The following is a 6000-nucleotide window of genomic DNA, read 5'->3' on the forward strand; positions in this document are numbered from 1 at the left end:
CCGATGGTTCTACAAATAGTTGTGTCCCTTGTGAACTCTTGATCCAACTTCATGAGTCATGACTGATGCTTGTTTTGTACTACAATATGAGGCAGACAAAAGTATACTTTGTGTTCAAGAGGTAGGAAGATCCATTATTTTACTTAGCGCCTAACCCTAGTAATTATTTATATTAGTTTACCTGATAAGAAAAGGTTAAAAGTAAGAAATCCTCGGTAAAATTAAACCTCAGAGAAACACACCGCAAGAAGAGGACGTGGATCAAACAACACTCAGGGAACATCCAGGGAGCCTCTAGGTCCATTTTAGTATTATATTTTCCCTTTTAGGATAGTGGCAGGTTAGTATCTTGACTTAATATACAGAAGGTCTCTCAGCCATAATTTTTTCCATGAACAAATTGATAGCCATAATATTATGTATATATTCAGGAGGGCTCCCTAGTGTTGAACATAAATCGATACAGTAGAAGAAGTCCTTCGCTGTTTAGCGTAATGGATCACATTAATACAGAATTACAGATTATAAATCTAAGGGTATGTCATTTTCTAATAAGAACATTACTGCAATAAGCAATAAAGTTTGTTATCTATAAAGATTATACAGAATAACCTGAAGGTTCTTGGTTGAGAAAATACCGTTTGATCTCCCAGTGCTAGAATATAATTTCACCCAAGAAAACATGAGCTGAGAGCATTGCAATATTTTCTTGCATACCGGCCAATATGTGCTTCAGGTGTAGTATTGCCATAAGAATATGTGGTCATGTGGTGTACTTCAAAAAAAAAAAGTGGTCATGTGGTGTGTAAATATGATTAGCCTAGGCATCTAGTTCAACTAAAAAGCTTATGTTAAACTAATAGGGCTTAATGCTCTTGTGAATTTTTTCTACTCTACTTGACTAATTGATTAGATACCTTTTTTTTTTTTCGAAATGGGGACTCTCCCCCAGCCTCTGCATCGAGTGATGCATGCAGCTTTTATTGATGATTATTAAGTTTAAGTGTATGTTTTACAAAAGATTACATCATGGATCACACAGGGTTGAGATATGAATCAACCATCTAAAGACAAGAGAAAACATGTGGCGACTCTGTGCTACCATGTTAATCTAAGATCAAAACGCCAGCTGAACTGGTTGTATATATCCCGCGCAACCTTCTCTAGCCGGTTGCACCCAATATCCAAGTCCTCGCGTTTCTCCGTTGGTTGTAGGTAGGACCACATACGGATCCAATGTGTAGCCATTGGTATTACCTGCATAAAAGAAGTTGATTTTGCATTGTTAAATATATAATCATTCCGAGTATTCCACATGGCCCATAATAAAGCACAAACACCAACTCTGATGTGCACTTTATCTTTCTTTGGTACACCCGCTAACCAATTCCCAAACAAGTTCGTAATATTTGCCGGGGGACTAATATTAAAAGTCATATAGACAACACGCCATACCATTTTTGCAAAGGGACAATCGATAAATAAATGTTGTATTGTTTCATCTTGATCACAAAAACAACATCTACGACTTCCTTGCCAGTTCCTCTTTGCTAAATTATCTTTAGTAAGCAAAACTTTCTTATGCAAGAACCACATAAAAATTCTTATTGAGAGGCCGATTCCCTAAAACTATGCTTTAGTTTGCACATACGTCACCTTAGAGCATAGAGGCCACTGGAAATTAGGACTGCATTAAGTTGTTGTGTAGTAACCTGATGAGATCAAGCGAATGCAAGAGCACTTGTGCAAAGCAAGCACAACAACTTAACTCTGAATGTCCCCGACTGCAAGAAAACAAACACTTATCAACAATACTCACATCTATCAATGAATGTTTGAGGGATTAGGCTGTGGTACTAACTATCATGCAGCTTGCAAATATGATGGAAAACCGAGAAGAGCTATGCATATATGCCCTGGTCAGATGGTTAAATAATGGGAGCATCAAAACATTCTATAGAGAGGCAATGCATTATTTCTACCTCTCAACCAAAAGTTGGAAAGCTCAATCAGTGGCACTGCATGGTTGAGGGTCCGATATTGCAATTCATTGTCTAGTATTAGAATCATTTGATATTTGTGTGTAGCAGACTAGCAGCTGTGTAGATTGTAGAATTAGACTAGATGATATATGATTGAAAATAGCAATCAATATCTTATACAAATTTTATTGTTTCTATTGTTATTGTAGAATTGATTATGAAGAGGCACATTTCATTATATATATGTACTGAACTTCAATGTTGCCAATATATTGGCTATGTATGTTACTCATTTAGCAAAATTAATCATATTTAGGGGAGGCGCAATTTTTTTTTTGAGGTGTGCCCACCCTTCAACTTTTTTCTACGTCCGCCACTATCTGTAGAACAGGTGGAGGCAGCCGATGAAGTAATGAATCGACGTGTATGCTTTTCAGTCTCACTTTTCCTAGATAAAAACAACACACACTGAGAGGCCAACATAAACGGGAGAAACATGGTTTCTCTGGTTGTCACACATATCAATTGGAGCCTTGGAGGAGGATTCGGTAGGCGCGATTTTCTGTTGAATCAAACTCGCCGCCACCAGATCGATGAAAAAGTCAACGCTGCCCAACAGGCCAGAGCTGCTCGTCCCCCGAACCTGCCTCGAGCAGCACCTCCAAGTCCCCCTCCCGACCCCGTGCCTCTTGCAGCGCCTCCCCAGCGCTGTCTCGCCCTCCTGCGCGACTCCTCCATGGCCTCCGGTAGAATGGCGCCATGGCGGTCGAAACCCTAGTGTGGAGCTCAGAAGGAAGATGATTCGAGAGAGGGAGGGTGGGTGCCCGTGACAAAACGACCAGAACGTGCACCTGGTTCTTTTTTTTCGATAAAGGATGTTTTATTACTTGTGATAAGCAATTACATCCAGCCTCTGCATAACCAGGATGCACACAGCTGTTCAAGTGTCTGGAACGAACAATATAAGAAAAAAGGCGAAATACATATCGAGACGATGAATTATATAACGCCTAAGGAGAGGGTGGAGCTTCAATCCGTAGACTATGCTGCCACCCATGTAGGGAAAAAGTATCCCTCGCCGTAGCCTCCAACCGTGTACAGACCTCCGTAAATAGGTCTCGGTTCTCCGCCCGCTGAAGAAGTAACCATGAACGGAGAATACCTGTACATCTGTAGATGACCTGCAACAAAGAACAGTTTTTATCGTTAAAAATCTTGTCATTTCTACTTAGCCAAAGCGTCCAGATAACTGCTAGCGCCCCCACCCTAAGAAGCAACTTAAACCTTGAATCAACACCGTGAAGCCAATTGCCAAAGACATTTTCCACACTAGTTGGGGGATACAGGGTAGACGCTACTTGGATGACTGACCATATAGATCTCGCAAAACTGCACTGGAAGAATAGGTGTTTGATGATTTCATCATGATGACAGAAAACACACCGTGAACTTCCGTGCCAATTCCGCTTAACAAGATTATCTTTAGTAAGAATAACTCCTCGACGAAGGTACCATCCAAAAATCTTAATTTTTAATGGTATCTTCATCTTCCAAAATTTCTTATTATTATCAACTGGTAAATCAGAATGAAGAATTGCATTGTATAAAGATTTAACTGAGAAAGAGCCATCTACATGAAGATTCCATCTAAATTCATCTGGTTCAGGGGATAATTGAATATCACCCAATCGTTGAACTAGATTATTCCATGCTATTAGCCTTTGTCCAAGTAAAACCCGTCTGAACGTCACATTCGGTGGTGAGGTAGCCATAACGGTAGCAATGGTATCACCTTTGCGACGAACAATACTATACAAAGCAGAATATTGTTCACTCAGGGAAGCATTGTCCAGCCAAACATCTTCCCAGAAACGTATATGTGCTCCATTCTTAATAGAAAAAGTACCATGGCGAAATAAGATATTTTTCGTCGCCATGAGACCAGCCCAGAAGTGAGAGTCCCCGGGTTTCCAAACCACTTGGGAGAGCATCTTCGAGCCAATATACTTTCTCCGAAGAATAGTTTGCCAAGTCCCATTCTCAGTAAGAAGCTTAAAAAGCCATTTACCTAGCAGAGCAGAATTCTTAACCTCCAGGTCATGAACTCCAAGTCCGCCTTGATCTTTGGGACTACACACTATACTCCATTTAACCAATCAATATTTCTTTTTCTCGCTGTCCCCTTGTCAAAAGAATCTGGATCGATAATAATCGAGTTTATGCAGAATTCCTTTCGGCAGAAGAAAGAATGATAACATATACACTACCATATTTGTTAGTACCGAGTTAATGAGTACCAATCTTCCTTCTAGGGACAACAATTTACCTTTCCAACTACTAAGGCGTTTCTGTAATCTTTCTTCCACAATCTTCCATTCAGTAAGTGTAAGTCTCCGATAGTGAATCGGAATACCCAAATACCGAATAGGAAAATGGCCTTGCCCACAACCAAACAACTCTGTATGTTGAGTCATATCGTTTTGGGCATCGCCGAAACAGAACAATTCACTTTTATGGAAGTTAATTTTCAATCCCGACAACTGCTCGAAAGCTGCTAAAATTAATTTGAGATTACAAGCTTTTTCGAGATCATGATCCATAAAAAGAATTGTGTCATCAGCATATTGAAGGATAGATAAACCCCCATCAACCAAATGTGGGATCACACCCTCAATTTGACCATCAGACTTGGCACGCTCTGTGAGTATTACCAGCATATCTGCTACAATGTTGAATAACATCGGTGATAGCGGATCTCCTTGGCGTAACCCTTTTCGTGTCTGGAAATAGTGGCCGGTATCATCATTGAACCTAATTACCACGCTACCTCCATACACAAAATCGTAAATTAGAGCACGCCACTCAGTAGAAAAACCTTTCATCCTGAGTGTTTGTTGGAGGAAAGACCATTTGACCTTATCATATGCCTTTTCGAAATCTAATTTTAAAATGACCCCATTTAGTTTCTTAGAATGCATCTCATGTACCGTCTCATGCAGAACTGCCACTCCATCAAGGATGTTCCTTCCTTGCATGAAAGCAGTCTGAGAAGGTTGGACGACATGATCCGCAACCGTATTAAGTCTAATGGTGGCCACTTTCGTGAAAATCTTGAAACTGACGTTTAAGAGGCAAATAGGTCTATATTGTTGAATCCTTTCTGCCTCATTAACCTTCGGTAACAAAATTACTTCACCAAAATTTAGACGAAATAGTTCTAGTGGTCCTGTGTGAAGATCACTGAACAATTCTAGAAGATCCAATTTAATAGTATCCCAGAAAGTTTGATAAAACTCCACTGGGAAACCATCTGGACCCGGTGCTTTATTGCATTCCATTTGGAAAATTGCCTTCTTAACCTCATCCTCAGAATAAGGTGCGGTTAAGAGGCCAGCGTGCACCTGGTTCTAGCCGGCGTCTCCTAGAAGCTCCATACTGCGCCTTGATCTTGCGCCGCGCCGCCACCTCCGGAGGCGAGCTCCTCCTGGTGCCGCTGTCCGCTATCGAGGCAGCGCGCACAGCCCCGCGGAGGACGAGATCGAGAAACAGCTGCATCCGGGCCTATGGGGGAGACTGCAGCGGAGGTAGGGGATAATGGAGGGAGGACGCTTACAGGTTTAGGTAACTGCTGTATCACCGTACAGTGGGGCAGTAAACAAGCCTGGTCCAGCGTTAACTTGAATGAAGCAGACACGGCCGGTAACAAAAGTTTGTTTCAGTGGCCAAAATCGCACGGATCAAAATTCTCGTTGGGACGATCTGACGGCTAGCAAAGGCTCGCGCGGAGAGGCCCTCACCAGCGTGGGTCAGCAACAGCCTTAACCATTGTATCTAATAGCAGGTATATCGACAAAGACAAAAAAAAACTTGGTCACTGTATCTGATCAAACAATAAGAAAATTAGATACTTGTGATAAAAGAAAACACACTGACCAGCTGCGCATTAGAAACAACTTAACCATGATGCACACTACTCTGTTTGACTCTAGTTTGAACTTCCAATGAAGTTTGTTGTAGA

At 41.2% G+C, this 6000-nt stretch overlaps 1 long non-coding RNA gene across 1 annotated transcript; it reads right to left on the reverse strand.

Moving 5' to 3' along the window:
• Positions 1–2412: 2412 nt before the first annotated feature.
• On the reverse strand, positions 2413–5607 carry LOC139831237 (uncharacterized). Its single transcript, XR_011745910.1, has 2 exons — positions 5384–5607; positions 2413–2833 (listed from the first exon to the last, which is right to left on the reverse strand). It is a non-coding gene; the product is annotated as an uncharacterized lncRNA (long non-coding RNA).
• Positions 5608–6000: the final 393 nt, after the last annotated feature.

The sequence above is a fragment of the Lolium perenne genome, chromosome 5, assembly GCF_019359855.2.
Source record: "Lolium perenne isolate Kyuss_39 chromosome 5, Kyuss_2.0, whole genome shotgun sequence".
NCBI classification, from domain to species: domain Eukaryota; kingdom Viridiplantae; phylum Streptophyta; class Magnoliopsida; order Poales; family Poaceae; genus Lolium; species Lolium perenne.